Here is a 20,798-nt window from a genome sequence, read left to right on the forward strand (position 1 = left end):
AAATAATAATGCATATTTAATGAAATTTTAACTCTTTAATTTTTAAAATTTTAACTCTTTAAATAATAGACACAATTTATGAAGTACGGATACTTGCCTGATTTATCATATTTGTATATCAAACACATTTTAGATACCACATTTATTCAACACGCATGTCTTCTGTATCCAACTGTGTCTTAATAAAAAGGGAAAAATTCTTCTCCAGACATGTTTGGATGCACTAAAATACTATCACATGTCAGCGTATCCAATCTTATTCTTAACATGTATTCTTGAAATGAGTTTGAAAATAATATATATTATTAATTATTAAAACAAAAAATATGAAAAATAATTAAAAATTAATAACAAAAATATATTAATAAAATAGTATTTTGAATAAAAATCAAGATTAAAATTTTAAATTATAAATTAAAAATTGAATTTTATTAAATATGCATTATTATTCTTGTTATAGTATTTTAAAAAAATATATTGGATCGGGTCTAATATAATTTAGGTGAAAACGCATAGTTTACTTTAGGTCATATAAATTTAATAGTTTGTTGAGTTAAGAAAATAAATAACACATTGATGATGACAAGCAAGTTAAGTTTTGGGTTGATAAGTGATTTTTGATTATGTGGCTTAAGTGTGCAGGCCCAATGAGTATTGCTGCAGCCCAAACAATTGAAATAAAGTGATCACAAGGCAGCTGAATGCAAAGTGAAACTAAGATAAAGTCCAATACCAATTAAGTAAAAGTAAAGTAACCCTAAATCTTGCTAAGTTCACTTCGGATAAATATCAGAGAAGAAAAATAGAGTTTCACTTTGTGTTCAAATACCAAAGAAGAAGAAAGAAAAAGTTAATCAAGTAAATTAATGTCAAATCAAGATAATCAAAAGCATGCTAAACAAGTTCAGAGGTTAAAGATAATTTGTTTTCATTTGCATGCAAGTTAATTTCTTCACATCTTTTCTTACTCTATGTACTACCATTTTGAAAAAAATGAAGAAAATGGTGGCTAAACATCTCTGCCGTGAATCAATGGTTGAAAGTATTTTTTGGAACCAAAGCACAAATCTAAAGGTTTGGATTTTGTTAAGCTTGTGGAAAAAGTTGAATGGTGCTACTGCTATGTCTGCTACGGTACTAAGTCCTGATTCAAAATCTCTAATTTTTGGGATTGATTGAAAAAAAAGAATGAAGGATTTCAGTTGGTTTAAGGACCAAGAAGTTGACTTTGAAGGAAAAAAAATCCTAACCGTGGCTCAGAGTAAGTTACAAAAAGGAAATGATTCTCAATTGAGCTCAAGGAGAGAGAGCCCGAGAGAGAAAAGTGTATAACCTCACAAACTGAGTTTGAAGTCTTGAAAGTATTGCACCTACATTAAAGGGAGCACTCCACCAAGATGAAAAACAATGTTATGAGTTCAAAAGTTAGATTCAACGCATAGAGTCAAGACTGTGAATCATCATCTCCTTCATATTTTACTGTTTGTATTTTTGTTTCAGTGTATATCTTTCTTTGTATTCATTCTGAGGTAAAAGGCAAGAAAGAGAGACATTGATAAAAGTCATTGAGAGAAAAGGCTGACAGAAACACTTGAGAGAAAAGCCAATAGTGATTTTAGATTTATTTTAGTTGTATCTGTTTGGTATTAAGTACCTGAGAGGTATTCCTTGCTAAGTTTGGTAAGTACTTAGTATGTCTAGTTTAGGAAGATACATAACCAAATCAAATTTGTGTTGAAGCTTGATGTGTCTCAAATAGGATTATGTTGAGTTCTAGAAAATTGGTATATGTAATACTTAAAAGATAGTGAAAATTTCACCAATGTTGTGGTGAAAACTGGATGTAGGTTGCATTGCATTGGACAACTGAATCAGAATATATGACTGTGTCACCTTCTTCTTTTTTGCTCTGATTCTCATGGTTCTGAAAATCGGACCGGACTGGCCGGTTCGACCGGATTAACCGAGAACCGGTCTTATGACCGGTCCGGTTGACGCATAAAATTGCCTTGCAAAAAACCAGTTTAAAAACCGGCCGAACCGGTGGTTAACTGGTGAACCGGCTGAACCGGCCGGGTCAAAAGACCGATTCTCTAAAAAAAAAAAAAAACGTAAAAACCCCACCCCCTAAAACACCCGACCCTCTCCCTTCTGTCTCACTCTCACATTCCAACCAAATCCCTAATTTGCCTAACCTTTGAGAGAAAACACCGCCGCCACCATCAGCTCCCAGCCACTGCCCCACTAGCCACCGTCAGTCCCCCCAGCCACCGTCAGCCCCCCCAGCCGCTGCCACTCTTCTCTTCCTCACCGTCTCTGCTAGTCGCGAAGCCAGAACATCATGCTTTGCCCACATAGAACATCATGTTAGATCAAATGATCTGAGATTGGATATTTTTCTTATAGATCTATGTACTTATATAGTGATATTATTGATAATTGTTAATGAATTGAACTTAACTCATACTATGTTTATTAGGTACCGGCATTGCAAAGATTCATGCAAAATCGGCGGTCACATTAACAAGACTTTCACATTACCTCATCTACTATTCTTGCGTCAACCTTGCACATCACAAGATTGAACACAAGAAACCAAGGAGTAACTAACACATATTCAAATTTAGGGGCAGGGTTCAGGCTGGGGTTTGATCCATCGGCGCCTCAGAACAGTGCAGGAGTTGTTGAGCCTCCAGGATGGTGCGGAATTTCTAACCACAAACTAACCGTCAAGTGCATCGAGTCGTACCAAGTAATACCTCAGGTGAGTGAGGGTCGATCCTACGAGAATTGATGGACTAAGCAACAATGGCTGATTAATTTACTTAGTTAGACAAGCAGAAAATGGTGTTTAAGAGTTCAAAAGCATTAAACAGTAAATTCAGTAAATTAGAAAGCAAGCAGTAAACGAGTTGTGAATAAAATATGGAGAAACAGTTAAGGCTTCAGAGTTATCTATTTTCCGGATTGACTTTTCTTACTAACTATTTTAATCATGCAAGATTCAATTCATGACAAACTATATATGACTAAGCCCTAATTCCTTAGACCTTTTTAGTCTACTCTAACTTTCATCAACCGCCAATTCCTTGGTCACTTAATTCCAATTAGAGGATTGACGATTGAATTTTTGTCGGTATAGAAATCATCAAATGATCAATCGTAGTATAGTCTAAACCGACGCAAAATCCTTCATCAAACAATTCTACAATCTATATCCGAGAGTACTAGTCTCCCGAGTCGTCCTCCCTTGGAATTACCAAAGTGTGCATCTTATTGATTTAGTAAGCCTTTGTTGGAATTCTTTGAAGGGTTTAGCAAGTAATGAGAAATGAACAATCAATTATCAAAGGACTTGGCTTAGGGTTGGCATTAGAAATTCTATCCTTATAGTTCATTCAATGTTGACAACAATTAGGCCTTGCTTCACGTTGAGACGTCTTGTAATGTGCGCGGAGGCATGATGTACGCGTGCGCGCCCATGAAGATCCTGGCTTAGCCGCTTCTCAAGCCGGCTCTTGGCTTCGGCTCCACGTAGCCTTATCCGCGCGGGCGCGCAAGGTGCGCGCAAGCGCCCATGCAGAAATTCCCAAGGCTTAATCCTCATGCTTCCTTTCTTCGTACCCGTCTTCTTTCTCTCTTTCGGTGAAGGTTTGAGCATCGAACCCTCGTCGGAAGTGTTTGCACTCTAATCACTCGGTGTTTGGGGGTTATTCTCTCAATTCTCCCCTAATCATGCTTTCCAAGAATTGTTTTGCATCTAACAATCAACAATTATTCAATGCACGCATACAATTATCATGAGGTCTTTTCCTTAGGTTGTAATGGGGTTAGGGTCAAGGTAGGATCATATATGGCTAGTGGACTTAGGATTTGAATCTTTGATTAACTCAAACTTTCCCTCCTAACCTATATAATGACCTATACAATTAAGTACTAACCTAACTACCCATTCCTCACTTTTCCACATACTCATACATTTTCTTTTTGTTTCACAATACTTATGCATTGATTTCTCTTGAGCTTCACTTTGGGGCATTTTGTCCCCCATTTATTATTTTCTTCTTCTCTTTTCTCTTTTTTTTTCTTTTCCATATTGTTTTTCTTTTCTTTTGTTTTTTTATTTTTCTCATTTTTTTTATATACAAGAGCGTCAATGCATAAGGTTTTACATTTGATCAATTCATGAGTATGTACCCAATTCCCAATATTTTCAATAATAATACAAAATACCCTTCTATTCACCTAATGTCCTAAGGTTCCCACACTTGAATGATATCACACACGTTAGCCTAAGCTAATCAAAGATCCAAATAAGGACTTTTATTGTTTTCCGCTTTAAGGCTTGTAATGTGTTAAATTAAGAACAGAGTGGGTTAATCGTAGGCTCAAGTTTGGCTAACAAAGGGAGATCGAAGGTAAGGCCATTTGGGTGAGTGAGCTAATGAAATGATGGCCTCAATCATATAAATGCATGAATACACCAAATAATGGACATAAAGAATCAAACAAGTCAAGGATCACAATCATAGAAGGAGAATGATGCACACAAGAAGGAAAAATAAGTGGTTATAAGATGTAACCACACCATTAGGCTCAAATCTCACAAGCTTATGTTCTTAGCTCAAAACCATGTTCCAAAATATAATTCTTCATGCAACTTTGGCATTAAAGCATTTAAAATTTTGCAATACCATCATGGTTGCCCCACCGTGTTAGTTTCCTAAGAGAGAATTTCATTGTTCCAACCAAGCAGGCTTATCATGCAAATGGTGCCAACTAAGACCTAATCATGCAACCTATCCTAATTTATTCAGATTTATTCGGATGTTACCTATGGAGATCGGTCGGCCGACCTCTCCACACTTAGAACTTAGCACGGTCCTCCGTGCTAAAGGTTAGGCGCAGCGGTTGATTGAGCTCCGAGTGTGCCACATCTCTAATGCCATTGCTATCACCGCTTGAAGTTGCGGTGGAGGTGGAGATATCGGGTTCCTCCATAGGTGGGGTGACGATGCTTAGAAGCCTCTTCACATGAGCATAGCGGCGTTGGTTGCGCCTCTCATAACGGTCTAATTTGTTGTGAATGTCTTCAAGGCGTTGGGCGGCCGATTTTTGTGATGTAGATGAAGTGGTAGCGTGGCCAGTTGATGTGGGCAGTTCACTGTCCTTGGTGACTTCCGGAGGCTTGAGGCATCTCTTGGTCGGAATGATATCGCCATCGACCGGTATTGAGGTTCGCCTATCTTTAATCTCCCGGTTGACGCCGGCTTTCGCAACTAATACCGTTACTAAAGCGGGGAATGGCAGATTTCCCTTGGCATGAATACACCCCATGGATTGGCGGATGGCACGCGGAACATCGACCGGTTTCTCGGTCAAAATGAACCATATCAATAAGGCAAGCTCGGCGGTGATGGATGACCCATGTGTGCTTGGGAGCACGTAGTGAGCTAGAATTTGGGCCCATACCGTGGCTTCTTGAGTGAGGTGGCGGACATCTAAACCCTTGGGTCTTCGCTTTATGGTCCCCCGAATCCAACATGCGTCGGGTAAAGCAATGACGCGGAGGATTGCGCTCCAATCGAATGTGCGGTCGGCGCATGTAGCCAAGACCTCTTGGTAGGCATCATATGCATCCGTTGACGGTGCAATTCCAAGGACCTCTCGGATGGTTTCCACGGTGACCGACACTTGTTTTCGGCGCACAAATATTGATGTGAGATGAGGTGAGTGGAAGTTGGAGTAGAATTCCACCACCCAAGAGAGATTTGCCTCCGTTGGTTGCCTCAAGAGGAATCTCCAATGCCTCCGTTCAATATGTGGCATCACAACCGGACTGAGGTGAGCCGGTAAGACTAGGAGGGGTTCCGGATGGTAATTCCTTTCAATCATTCTGGAGTAAACAAGTTCGCAGTAACGGTTGGGAAACTTGTTTGAATCCTTGGGAGGGTTGTCCTTCTCTAGAACGTCAACGGGGCCCTTAGACTTCTTCAGGAGGGGCTTCGCCGTTAGTTCTTGGCGTGCTTTATTGGAAGCCGGCTTCTTGGGGCCTTTCCCGTTGTTCTTTTTGATGACCATCCTGTAGAAGCAAGAAGGGAAAATATCAAACCAAAGAAGTGGAGGTACATGAGCTCTATGTAATGAAAAGTTATGCCATAGAATATGGGTATCTTAGTTACATGACAGCTGCAACATGTAACTAGGATAATGTGTGAATAGCAAGGCAAATAATTTTCATGTGGTGCAAGGGTAGTTTAAGCATGCAAGGAAGAAGCATGAGAAGCACACACCCTTGGAGACCATAAATGGAAGACAACGGGGATGAATGGTTTGTGGAAAGTAGGGATGCACGCAAAAGTGATTGGTTGAGAGGCAAGGTAGTCACAAGAAGTCCAAAATTCAAGTGTGCCTTTCATCAAACACTTGGTGTGCATCCTTGAAGTAGTATTTGATTATGTGAAAGTGGGAGCAATGTAACTTTCCACAATCCATTATTAATGAATGTAATGCATATTTGAGTGCCAGAAAAGTAAGTAACACCATTCATCTATGCATGCAAGTTAGTGTGAGACCCAAATGCTTATGAAGAATTGGATTGAGAGAGAAGAGGGGGCAAAGACATCCCAAGGGAGGAACTAAAGAAAGAGGGAAGAGAGAAGAAAAAGAAGAAGAAAGTTACCTAAAAGATGGTGCAATTAAATGAGAGATTTATGAACTAAGAGGGGCCTAGTATAATACCTTGTGAGATGTAGAAAGATAAGGAAAAAAGAAGAGAGGTGGAATGAGAATGAAGGGGTGAGTGTGTCCCTTTTACTTTTAAGGCGTCAATCACCGGCGCGTACGCGCGCGCTGCGCGCTCGCGCAGGGGGCGAGGTGGGCTAGGGGCGCGGAGAGGCATAGGGGTGGCCTAACTCCCTGGAAAAAGTACCAGAGATGGCTTCAGCGCGTTTTGGCGCGCGCGCGCACAGTGCGCGTGCGCGTCCTCGTGGTTGCGCCCCGGGCATGAGAGGGGCCTGGAGGGGGCTCAACTCTCTGTGAAATGGCCCAGAGAGGAGTGCAGAGTGAAAGGGCGCGTGCGCGGCTGTGGCGCGCGCGCGCATTCTGTGCTAGCTTTGAATGGACGCGTGCGCGCCACGTGCGCGCACGCGGCAAAGGTGTTAGGCTGGTGGCTTAGTGTAGGCTTGAGAGAGGCTTAACTCTCTGTAGAATGTACTAGGGGGCATCAAAGCAATCGGCGCGGACGCGCGTCATGCGCTTGCGCGTCGATTGGCGGATTTCGCTCATGTGCGCGGACGCGCCATGTGCGCGCACGCGCCATGTGCGCGCACGCGCAGAGGGGTGGGTATTTCTAAATTTGCAAGTGGTTACACCATTTTCAACATCTCAAACCCCCCCCCCTTTTCCATACAGCCACTTAAGCACCATAGCAAATGAAGTCAACAAATGAAGGGGAGTTGTCATTAAAATCTAGCTAACAAACATGAAGTCAAGTGTCCATGTACAAGTCTCAAAGGAAGATCTTACCATGGTGGGGTGTCTCCCACCTAGCACTTTTGTTTAATGTCCTTAAGTTGGACTTTCAGCAGCTTATAGTGGTTATTCAAGAGTTGCATCCCTCAAGAGGAACACTTCAAATTCCTTGGCATTCCTTCTTTGCTCACCATGATACAATTTGAGACGGTGCCCGTTTACCTTGAAGATGTCCGGGCTTGATGGGTGGCGCAAGTGGTAGACTCCATAAGGTTCTACTTTCTCCACTTGGTAGGGCCCATCCCACCTTGATCTAAGCTTTCCGGGTAGTAATCTCAACCTTGAATTGTAGAGAAGGACTAGGTCACCGGGTTGGAATTCTCTTCTCCTAATGTTCTTGTCATGGATGGCTTTCAACTTTTCCTTATAGAGTCTAGAGTTGTCGTAAGCTTCCAATCTCAAACATTCCAATTCCGCCAATTGGAGCTTTCTCTCTACTCCGGCCCCACCCAAGCTCATGTTACACTCCTTTACGGCCCAATAAGCTTTATGTTCGATCTCCACCGGTAAGTGACATGCTTTACCGTATACAAGCCGGAAGGGGCTCATGCCAATGGGTGTCTTGTAAGCCGTTCGATAGGCCCATAGTGCATCGGAGAGTTTGATGCTCCAATCCTTCCTATTCGGCTTTACAATCCTTTCTAGCACATGCTTGATTTCCCGGTTAGAGACTTCGGCTTGGCCGTTTGTCTGAGGGTGGTAGGCCGTGGCGACTTTGTGGATGATGCCATATCTTCTCATGAGGCCGTCTATTCTTTTGTTGCAAAAGTGGGATCCCTGGTCACTTATGATTGCTCTTGGGGCGCCAAAGCGACAAATGATATTGTTTCTCACAAAAGAATACACAACATTAGCGTCATCCGTTCGGGTGGGGATTGCCTCAACCCATTTTGACACATAATCGACGGCTAACAAGATGTAGAGAAAGCCATTGGAATTTGGAAATGGTCCCATGAAGTCGATTCCCCATACGTCAAAGATTTCGCAAAAAAGCATATTTTGTTGGGGAATTTCGTCCTTCTTGGAAATATCTCCAAACCTACTACATTGGGGACAAGATTTGCAATAGAGAGAAGCATCTTTGAGAAGAGTTGGCCACCAAAATCCGCAATCAAAGATTTTTCTTGCCGTTCTTTGGGGCCCATAGTGACCACCTCCTTCGGAAGCATGGCAAGCGTCCAAGATTGCTTGGAATTCGGTTTGAGGTATGCACCGTCGCACTATTTGGTCCGCTCCACACCTCCACAAATAGGGATCATCCCAAATATAGTATTTAGATTCGCTTTTCAGCTTATCCCTTTTGTGTTTGTTGAGATTGGGAGGGAAAGTGCGTGAAACCAAATAGTTTGCTATTGGGGCATACCAAGGAACCACTTCTGAGATTGCATGCAAGGCATCTAAAGGAAAGGAATCATTGATAGGAGTGGTGTCGCCTTTTGTGTGTTCAAGGCGGCTTAAATGGTCCGCCACTAGGTTTTGGGCACCGCTCCTATCTTTGATTTCCAAGTCAAATTCTTGTAATAAGAGCACCCAACGAATTAATCTCGGTTTTGATTCCTTTTTTGCCAACAAATACTTCAGTGCCGCATGATCCGAGTACACTACTACCTTGGAACCAAGAAGATATGCTCGGAACTTGTCCAAAGCAAAAACAATAGCTAAAAATTCCTTTTCGGTAGTAGTGTAGTCGGATTGGGCTCCGTCTAATGTTTTGGAAGCATAAGCTATGACATAAGGAATCTTACCCTCGCGTTGTGCTAACGCGGCTCCTATCGCATAGTTCGAAGCATCACACATGATTTCAAAGGGTTGAATCCAATTGGGTCCTCGTACAATAGGGGCTTGTGTCAACGCTACCTTGAGTTTGTCATATGCTTCCATACATTCCTTGCTCATCTCAAATTCGGTGTCTTTTTGTAGTAATCGAGAGAGAGGTAAGGCTACCTTGCTAAAGTCCTTGATGAATCTCCGGTAGAATCCTGCATGTCCAAGAAAAGAGCGGGCTTCCCTCTCGGAGGAGGGGTAAGGTAAACTGGATATGACATTTATTTTTGCCGGATCTACGGAGATGCCTTCCTTTGATACTATGTGTCCCAAAACAATGCCTTGTTTGACCATGAAATGACATTTTTCAAAATTTAAGACAAGGTTTGTTTTGGTGCATCTTTCTAAGACTTTTTCAAGGTTATCTAAGCAATGCTCAAATGACTCACCATATACACTAAAATCATCCATGAAAACTTCCATCGATTGCTTTAGAAAGTCCGCAAATAGGCTCATCATGCATCTTTGAAACGTTGCCGGTGCATTGCATAGGCCAAATGGCATACGCTTGTAAGCATACGTTCCAAAGGGGCAAGTAAATGTGGTTTTTTCTTGGTCTTCTAGAGCAATATGAATTTGGAAGTATCCGGAATAGCCATCAAGAAAACAATAGTATGATTTACCGGCTAACCGATCAAGCATTTAATCGATAAATGGTAGTGGAAAATGGTCTTTTCTTGTGGCCACATTCAGTCTTCGGTAGTCTATGCATACTCTCCAAGAATTCTGCACTCTTGTTGCTATAAGTTCACCACTTTCGTTTTCGATTGTTGTCACTCCGGACTTCTTTGGCACTACTTGGACCGGGCTTACCCATTCACTATCCGAGATAGGATAGATGATGTCCGCCTCAAGTAGCTTAGTGACTTCTTTCTTCACCACCTCAAGAATGGTTGGGTTAAGTCTCCTTTGAGGTTGTCGGACCGGTCTTGCTCCTTCTTCAAGAAATATGCGGTGCTCGCATACTTGGGGGCTTATTCCCACTAGATCCGCCAAACTCCACCCAATTGCCCTTTTGTTTTTCCTCAATACATTCAGCAATTTTTCTTCTTGTTGAGGAGTTAACTCTTGTGCAATTATCACGGGTAGCTTTCGGGCTTCATCAAGGTATGAATACCTTAAGTGAGGTGGTAGTGGTTTCAATTCCATCTTCTTGTCATTCCTTGAAGTTTGAGTTTCCGGATGGTTTGTATGGTGTGTGGTGTTTAGTTCGCTCGACTCTTCATTTGCTTCTTTGACCATGCACTTCTCATCCAATCTTGCAAGATGCACTTCGGCTACTATGTTATCGATTGGGTCACACCGAAATAGAGAGTGGTTCTCTGGTGGATGCTTCATTGCTTCCTCTAAGCTAAAGCTTACAATTCTTCCATCTATTTCAAATGAGTAGTTCCCCGAGTAAGCATCAAGCTTAAATCTAGAAGTTCTCAAGAACGGCCTTCCAAGTAGAATAGAGGATGCTCTCTCGGTTTCGCTTGACGGCATTTCAAGGACATAGAAGTCAATCGGAAACACCAACCCCTTTATATTCACCAATACATCTTCCGCAACACCCGCTACGGTTATTATGCTTTTATCCGCTAGGACAAATCTTGCCGTCGACCTTTTTAGTGGAGGCAAGTTCAATACCCGATAAACGGAGAGCGGCATGATGCTAACACATGCTCCGAGGTCACACATACAATCTCTAAATTGAACTCCATTGACGGTGCAAGTGACCATACAAGGGCCCGGGTCATCACACTTCTTCGGTAGTGTTCCCATCAAAGCGGAAATAGAACTCCCCAATGGGATGGTTTCCAATTCAAGAATTCTATCCTTGTTTATGCATAAATCTTTGAGGAATTTAGCATATCTAGGAACTTGATGGATGGCATCAAAGAATGGGGGTCGATGGTGTGTCCATGCGTGCAAGAAGAGCTTGTAGTGTAGAGGTGAGGCCGGTGAGGCCGGAAGCAAGTGTGTTTTGTAAGTCCTTTTGGCCTTGGATGATGGTCCAGAGTGTTTCGTCTTGGTTGGAGGGGGTGGTTGCATATGTGAGTTGATGAGCTTGTGATTGGTTGGGTGGTGGTCTTTGATGTGGTGGTTGATATGGTTGGTAGTTTCTTTGTGGGTTTTGTTGGTTGTATGGTTGATTTTGTGAGTTGTATGGTCGGTTTTGTGAGAAATTTTGCGAGTTGTTATTCCATCTTTGACCTCCTCCATTGTTGTTGTTGTCCCTGTTCAAGGATTGAGTTAGGGTGGTGGCTTCACTACTAGTTGATACCTCGTTCACGGTCCTTGGATGGTTGACTCTTCGCCTCATATGTTGATTGGATTCGGCTAAGTCAATAATAAGTTGCCATGCCTCCTCCGCGGTTTTGTATTTCGACAAAGAACCATTGCTAGAAGTGTCCAAGAGGGTTCTATCTTGCTCCTGCATCCCTTGACATATGTATCCAAGCAATACTTGGGTGTCGAGCATGTGATTGGGGCATGCATCTAGTAGTTTGCGAAATCGTTCCCAATATTCATAGAGTGGTTCCGTCTCACCTTGCACAATACAAGACATTTCCTTCCTTAGCCTATCCATCTTTTCCGGGGGCAAGAATTTGTCCAAGAATCCGCTTCTAAGTAGGTCCCAATCGGAGGTAACTTCACTAGAGAGAGTGTAGAACCATTCTTTGGCCTTGTCCTCAAGAGAGAAAGGGAAAGCAAACAACCATATGGCTACTTCATCGGACCCTTCCCGTCTAGTAGTCGAGCATATGCGGTGGAAGTCCTTGAGATGTCGAATAGGGTCTTGTGCGGGAAGCCCGTGAAACTTGGGTAGGAGATTGATCAAAGCGGTCTTCAATTCAAAGTTCGCATTCAAATTGGGGTGAGTTACATGAAGGGGTTGAAGGACATAATCCGGTGCACCCGCTTCCTTGATAGTAACTCTCCTTGGAGCGTCCATGGTGTTAGTACCTAAAATAAAAGAAGAATTGTTAGTGATATTGGTGGGAGTATGATTAATGCCTTCTTTGAGTGACGGTTCAATGTTCACTTCCAGTAAGGTGGTTGAGGTGGTGACAACCTCTTCACCCTTTCCAAATCTTAGCCGCCTCCGAGCTTGTCTAATATGAAACAAAGTTCGTTCTATTTCCGGATCAAAAGGGGCTAAGCTCGGATTTGGTTGTGAACGCGTCATGCAATGAAGGGAAAATGGAATTCATTGTAACGATGAGGAGTTAGTCAATTGAGCAATTTACAATGAAGAGCAACTTATGTACATATATACACACTTAATCCAAAACAATAACATGGCACACTAAGCAAACTCCCCGGCAACGGCGCCATTTTGACGATTGAATTTTTGTCGGTATAGAAATCATCAAATGATCAATCGTAGTATAGTCTAAACCGACGCAAAATCCTTCATCAAACAATTCTACAATCTATATCCGAGAGTACTAGTCTCCCGAGTCGTCCTCCCTTGGAATTACCAAAGTGTGCATCTTATTGATTTAGTAAGCCTTTGTTGGAATTCTTTGAAGGGTTTAGCAAGTAATGAGAAATGAACAATCAACTATCAAAGGACTTGGCTTAGGGTTGGCATTAGAAATTCTATCCTTATAGTTCATTCAATGTTGACAACAATTAGGCCTTGCTTCATTTAGTTATCCCCTAGGTATAGAGGAAAGTCAAATGAAAGTAATCAACTTGAGTCACAAGTCCTAGCTTCACCTCATGGGAATCTAGCTTTAGTGCACTCCAAGCCAACTAGCAATCCCTAATTCCAAATCAACTATTGATACAACTATTCAACTTCTTCCAAAGACCAAACCCTATGCCAAGTGTGGAAATTCTACTCCATAACTAGTGTTGTCATTTTATCAAACATGTGATGAGCAATAAGGAAAGTCATAGTAAAATGAGAAGGAAAGTCAAATTGAAAGTATTGCAACACAAGGATCTAACAACAAGTCTCAAAGGAATCCAAAATTACAAAGTTGAATTCTAGATCTATGAGAATTGATCAATTGTATCTACTACTTGAAATTGGAGAAGAAAATCTATGACATGAACAAAGTGGAGTGAGAATTGTAATGGATCTCACCCAAAAAGTCATTGAAAATTCAGAAATTAGATGAGGATGAACCCTAGTGAAGCTTGGAATCTCCCTCTTCTTCTCCTCAAAAAATGTAACTAACTCTCTCTTCTCTCCAAAAAAAGGAAAATATCTAGGTCTAGAAGAATTGAACTAAAAGTGTCCTCAACCCTTGTTCCTTTGGTCTTCTTAAGCTTTTTCCGCCAAGGTGTTTCTCCAAGAGTGGGATCCTTAACTGCCTCCACGCCTAAGTCACGTGACTTCTTAAACACGCGCACGCGCAAGGCACGCGCACGCGCCGTTGAGACGTCTTGTAATGTGCGCGGAGGCGTGATGTACGCGTGCGCGCCCATGAAGATCCTGGCTTAGCCGCTTCTCAAGCCGGCTCTTGGCTTCGGCTCCACGTAGCCTTATCCGCGCGGACGCGCAAGGTGCGCGCACGCGCCCATGCAGAAATTCCCAAGGCTTAATCTTCATGCTTCCTTCCTTTGTACCCGTCTTTCCTCCCTCTTTCGGTCCACTCCTTCTCTATATCCTGAAACCACTTAACACACAAATCACGGCATCGAATGGCATCAAGAGAATATTAGAAATGTATCTATTTTAGTGCGAAATAAGCATGTTTTCATTCATGAGGCGCAACTAGGAAAGGAATGCAAATTCTTGTATTTTCATATAGAAAGTGTGTGGAATCATTGATAAAACCCTTGAAATCAGCACAAGATAAATCCTCAAATTGGGGTTTGTCAATGATGAAGTTCAATTCTAGTTTATATGCCACAAAAATCCTAATTACCCAAATATAAGAGGATTATATGTCACGTATCCCGTTAAGTCCAGATAATTAGAAATTTAGGAGAATATGTTTTCAAGCTATTGTTCAAGTAAAGAGCTTTTCCAAGTTATACAAGAACTCAATTAGAAAGAGGGTCATACTTCCGTTCCACCCAAATTCATAAGATAAAGAACGAAAATAATTCTTGAAATATAAATCAGTACATGAATTAAAATAGAAAAATAATAGTATCAATCCATACAATAGACATAGCTCTTAACCTTAACAGTGTAGGTTTAGTTGCTCATGGTTCCGAGAGAAAATAAGGATTTTGAAAAACTGTAAATTGTGGAATGAGGTAGAAGAGAAGAGATGATAGAGGAGCCCGAAGGGCTGATTCTTTTCCCTTTTATATCTAATCCTAATTAATGTAAAATATATTTTCTAAAAATTAAATAATATATTTTACCAATTATAAATAAAATCAAAATTAAATCAAAATTAATTAATTTCAGCGCAGCTTTGTATGAGTGCTTGGGGACCACTTGGGGCATTCGGATCCACGCTGGGATGTGGTGGAGCTTTCAAGTTCCACGCTGAACTTGGCAGGGGCCAAGTTCAACGTGGAGGAGGTAGAGGTTGCTGGAGAAGAAGTATGTACTATTATATATCATTGGAAAGCCTTGGAAGTTAGCTTTTCAATGCCGCTGAAATCACATCAATTGGACATCTGTAGCTCAAGTTATTTCTGTTTGAGTGCAAGGAGGTCATGATTGACAGCATCATTCGCTTTCTCCCTTTTCTACTACAAAACTCTGTCAAATCCATCCAAATACTACATGAAATAAATAGAATTATGCACAACTCAAAGTATCATCCATAGTGGCTAAAAGATATTTAAATTTTGATTAAACTTAGCAATTCAAGTACAAATTCACAAGGAAAAGATAGATAAGATGCTCACGCATCACAGGATGACCAGAAAACAATCAAGACAGCGTAGCCTACCCCGTGCAGATTCCTGGGCAAGCTGACATTTGACAAGCAGAAGGCGGTCCGAACTCCGGTTCCATGAATTCATTCAGTTCTATGTTATTATGGATCTTAGGAGGTGCTTCATCTGAGGGTCTCAACTCGTTTTTTTCAATGTTCAGAGATGTTAGAGACCAGGGACAAGTTTTTGTTGAAACTCCTCACGATGAAAACCGTGAGAATCAGGATAATGACAGATGGTGGTAGAACATTAGATTTTAATCATAAGTACTTTTTAATACTTAATATAGGAATATTGTATGGCATATCATATAGGTGACTGAACTTTCTCTCTCTTTGGTCCAAATGAAAATAAAACTAACGAAAAAGAATGTGTATATAATGTATATGTATATTCTTTATAGCTTTTTTTTTTCTTTCATAAATATTGAAGGTTTGATGTCTATTCTGTCTTCCTCAAAGCTAATAAGCTATAGACTGATAGAATTGTTCCCCCAAAAAAGATAAAGAACTTATAAAGTAGGAGGAAAAAGATTCTCTAATATAAGAAAAATTTTTAAAATAATAAAATAAAAATTAATTATCATTTTCATTCAAGAATAATTAGATTTTTTATTTATTTTACTAATTTTTTTATTTTAGGAGCTGAATGCAAAATAAAATAAAATTTACAGCGAAATCTAGTAAGATATTCATAAAACAGTGGTTAACTGGTTATAGGTACTATATACACAAATATATGTAATTATCAGCTATTTCTTATGGAGAAATAATTCAATTCCAACATTGAGTCATGAATTGTATATCTATCATTAATAAAAAATTTGTGTCTTTAACTGATAGCAAATGCATTCATATCTGCATACAAAATATACAAATGTACAACTATGGTCATCATTAGCAACAATTTTCTAAGATTCTAAAAGCTTCTTGCCGTTGTTCATCACTTAATTCTTAGGGGAAGTCAACTAAAAACTTGACATGGAGGTCACCTCTTTTCCCATCGTTTTTAAGGGTTGGCATGCCTTGACCTTCAATAACCTTGACATATCCAGGGTATACAACAGTATTTTCAAATGACAAAGTCAACTTCTCCCCTCCTAATATAGGAATTGGTAAAGAGCACCCTGTGAGTGCATCTACTAGAGGAATCTCAATACATATTTCCAAGTTATTATTGCCTTCTCTTCTAAACAAATTGTGTTTCTTTTCTTCAATTATGAACACTATATCAGCAGGGAGGTATCCAGGTTTCTCATCACCCTTGCCCTTAAATTTTATCTTTTTTTCCTTTTCTCCATCCTGACTTTACTTCAATCTTTAAAATCTCAATCTCTTGGACCATTACCCTGTTGCAATATTAGTTAATAAGTAATATTCTTCTAATTATCGAAAAGAAATATTTTGTATACTCATTCTGTCTCTTTGAATCGCACATCTCATTTGAAAAAGTACATATAACACAACTTAAAATTAAATGCTTCGTGTAAGATCATGACATGATAGATTAAGAAAAACATACCCGGGATGTTTGATAACATCTCTGGTAACTTTAATCTTTTTGGTGCATCCAAAGCACAAGTCCTCAAGTGTGCACTCTATGATCTTCTCAACTTCTGGTGGTTTCCTTCTAACTGTTGTCTGTGAAAATAAGATAGGTGTTGTCAATCTACGACTCAGATTGCTTGACACTGATGTGTGAGCATCTTGCCTATCTTTTCCTAGTGAATTTGCATATAATTTGTTGAGTTTAATTACGAATTAATTATATTTTAGCCACTATGGATGCTATTTTAAGTTTTTGTGCAATTTTATTTATTTTAGGTAGCATTCGGATAGATTTGATGAAGTTTCTATAAAGAAAGAGAAGAAACCAAGGAGATGACCAGCGAATACCGACGCAGACGCATGGCTCACGCGACCGTGCGGAATGGAGGAAATCGCAATGACGCGATCGCGTGCCTGACGCGAACGCGTGGACTGGAATCTGCACAAATGATGCGAACGCGTGGACGACGCGGACGCGTCACATGAGCGATCTGCAGAATTGACAGAAAATGCTGGGGGCGATTTCTGGGCTGTTTTGACCAATGTTCTGAAAACCGGACCGGACCGGCCGGTTCAACCCGGTTAACCGGAAACCGGTCATATAGCCGGTCCGGTCCATGAACAAAACCGCGCTGCAAAAAACCGGCAAAAAAACCGGTCAAACCGGTGGTTAATCGGTGAACCGGATGAACCGGACCGGTTTTTATACGTGCCGGTTTTTTCCCCTACTAGTCAAACGGCGTCGTTTCTTTAAAAAAAAAAAAAAAGAAAAAGGGGATGAAGAACGCGTGACTTGCTGAGGCTGCCACTCCCAAAATTGAAAACCCAAAGCCAAAATCCCTAATCTCTATTCTCCTTCTCCAAAATTTTCGAAGAAGTGAAGGCTGAAGAGTGAAGAATTGAAGATTGAAGAACCCTCCACCGCCACTCCCAACCATCAGCTCCACTCCCAATCTATTCTCCACTCTCCAACATTGAAGCAGCTTCTGCATACAATGGATCAGAGGACGCCGTGAAGAACACCCGACGTTCGGCCACCTTCGGGCACCGTCGTCGACGTCTGCGCACCGTCGCGCACCGTCGCCCACGCTCGCGCACCTGGGTTTCTGGGTTTCTCCGTTTCTGGCTTCTAGGTTTCTCCGCTTCTGGGTTTCTGGATTTCTGGGTTTAGGGCTTCTGGGTTTGTGGCTTCTGTTCGTGGCTTCGTGCTGTGTTGTTTTCTGGCTTTTCTTCGTTCTTCTCTTGAGGTAAGATCGGGTTTCTGGCGTCTGTTCAGTGTATAATGTTTCAATTTTTTTAATTATGTTGAATGAATGTCGTATGAGTTATATGGATTGATATGTTTTTCTGGATTCTAGATTGCTGTCATTTTGAATTTAGATGGAACAGCCACAAAATGATCAGCAACTACAACATAATTCTGTGGGCATCTTCAAGGCTAGAGATTATGGAATTAGCCCTCTCTAGTTGCTTGTTGAGAACCATTGTGAGAACCATTGTATTTTGATTGACTTCATTTAGTGATTTTGTTCAGGTTCACTTTTCTTTTCAACAATCAATATTTAGTCATTGACTGTAAATGTATTTAATTTGTGTAAATTTGTGTTTGTAAATTGTAGTTGTTACTAATTAGAAATTTTTATTTTTGAAGATAGAACAACTAGATAGTGATCAAGCATTACATATATTAATTTTAATAATTTTATTTAATATTTAATTAAACCGGTTGAACCCCGGTCGGACCATTAAACCAGTGAACCAGTTGCCTTACCGGTTCATTGACCGGTCCGGTTCTCGCAACCTTGGTTTTGACCCAGTTTCTAGCCCAGAAAGCACAGATTAGAAGCTGTAGAATGGACAATTCAAGTGGTCCCCACCCATCAGCTGAAGACTTTTAATTAATTCAAATTTAAATTCAAATTTTAATTCTAGGAAAAGATATTATTTTAATTTTAAATTTAGAAGATAGATTTTAAATTATGAGGATTAGTTATAAAAGGGATCCCAACAGGGTGATTCCAGAACAACATTCCACAACATTATTCCATACAAATTTACATTCGATATTCCATGAGCAACTAATCCTCCACTGTTAAGGTTAGGAGCTCTGTCTATTGTATGGATTGATACTATTATTTTTCTATTTTAATTCATGTTTTGATTTATTTTTCAATAATTGTTTTCGTTCTTTATTTTATGAATTTGGGTGGAACGGAAGTATGACCCATGTTCTAATTGAGTTCTTGTATAACTTGGAAAAGCTCTTTACTTGAACAATAGCTTGAAAACATATTATCCTGAATTTCTAATTGTTTGTATTTAACGGGATACGTGACATATAATCCCCTTATATTTGGATAATTAGGATTCTTGTGGCATATAAACTAGAATTTGATCATCACCCTCTAATTGGAATTAATTGACCAAGGAATTGGTAGTTGATGAATTTTACAGGAGACTAGGAAGGTCTAAGGAATTAGGGTCTAGTCACAAATAGTTTGCCATGAATTAAATCTTGCATGATTAAAATAGTTAATAAGAAAAGTCAATCCAGAAAATAGATAACTCTGAAGTCTTAACTGCCTTCTCAATATTTTATTCCCAACTTATTTATTTGCCTATTTTTAATATTCTAAATTTACTATTTAATGCTTTTGAACTTCCAAACCCTATTTTCTGTCTGTCTAACTAATTCTATCAAACGCTATTGTTGCTTAATCTATCAATCCTCGTGGGATCGACCCTTACTCATGTAAGGTATTACTTGGTACGAGTGCACTTGCCGGTAAGTTAGTGGGTTACAAATACCGCACCAGACACCGACACTTCAGGAACATGTTCAGAATCCCCAAGAATCCACATTCCCATATCATTAATTGTAGAAGATGCAACATGAAAAGGAGAATGGAGGTAGACATTAAAGATCTTTTATCTAATATGGAAGCTACTAAAAGGAGTCTTGCCCTGTGAAGCTGATAACACTCTAGAATAGTTCTTTCAGGTAAATGTAATCTTCCATCTTATAATTTGTAGGTTTCAATTCCATCTTAATGTTACGAGTTACTGTAGTTTCTGATCCATAGATTGATGTATCTATCTGCTGTTGTAGTTCATTTGGGATTCAAGCTGCTAACCAAGATCTTGTACAGAAATTCCAACAGTTAATTACTCTTATTAAACAATTGGAATTACAAAAGCTATTTAAACTAGATTACTATTAAAACACCCTTGCAAGAATTCCCACTATTTGGCTGCATTTGTTAAGCATAATTTTTCTACTTGTTCAGTCGAGGTAAAAGAATGCAGTTTGCAAATTTTTCATTTTGTTAAACATAAGAATAGGAGAACAGCAGAAAACTGCACATGTAACTAACTTGCAAGATATAAAATAAACATTAAAAAAAAAGAGTTACTATTGATAGAACCAACTAATTCTTCAGCTAACACTTCATTGTTTTTCATTGCATTGAGCCAAAAAGCAGGTACTCCTTTTTCTACAAAACCAAATCAAAATGTTATCAGTGAATGAATTGAAATGCTATTTAAAGAAAAGGTGTGATCTTGTAATTAGTACCTTCATCCTCTTCAGCACCTGCAGTTTTCTCCTCTGCTATTCCTTCAACTTCAGTGACACCATTAACTATCTCAAAGCGCTGCATCCATTAAGAATTTAACAATTCGTCAAAATTAACAACAACTAATATCAAATCACATACATCAAACCAAATTACCCTAATTACAAAAATTACATCAATGCTATAATAATTCAAATCACAGAAATCATAGGAGAGAATTACCGGAAGGGAGAAGCTGACGACAGTAATGAAGAATGAGGAAGACGGCAAAGAAGACAGCGAGGAAGACGGAACCAGAAGGAAGGCGAGCTCTCTGGAACCAGGAGGAAGGCGACGATGACCTCGATTGCGAGACAAGAGAGGAGAGAGGGAGAGATCTTGCGTGCGACGCACAGTGAGACAGATGAGAGAGATCAAGCAGAGAGAGAGAGAGAAAGGATAGGAAGAGGAGAGAAGAAAATGAAGAATACTGAAACCT

General features: G+C 40.1%; 1 long non-coding RNA gene across 1 annotated transcript; it reads right to left on the bottom strand.

The window, feature by feature from the left end:
- On the bottom strand, nucleotides 20,192-20,493 carry LOC107647922. The gene is made up of 2 exons (XR_001621667.2): nucleotides 20,320-20,493; nucleotides 20,192-20,239 (listed from the first exon to the last, which is right to left on the bottom strand). It is a non-coding gene; the product is annotated as an uncharacterized LOC107647922 (long non-coding RNA).

The sequence above is a fragment of the Arachis ipaensis genome, chromosome B06 (genome assembly GCF_000816755.2).
Source record: "Arachis ipaensis cultivar K30076 chromosome B06, Araip1.1, whole genome shotgun sequence".
NCBI classification, from domain to species: Eukaryota; Viridiplantae; Streptophyta; class Magnoliopsida; order Fabales; family Fabaceae; genus Arachis; species Arachis ipaensis.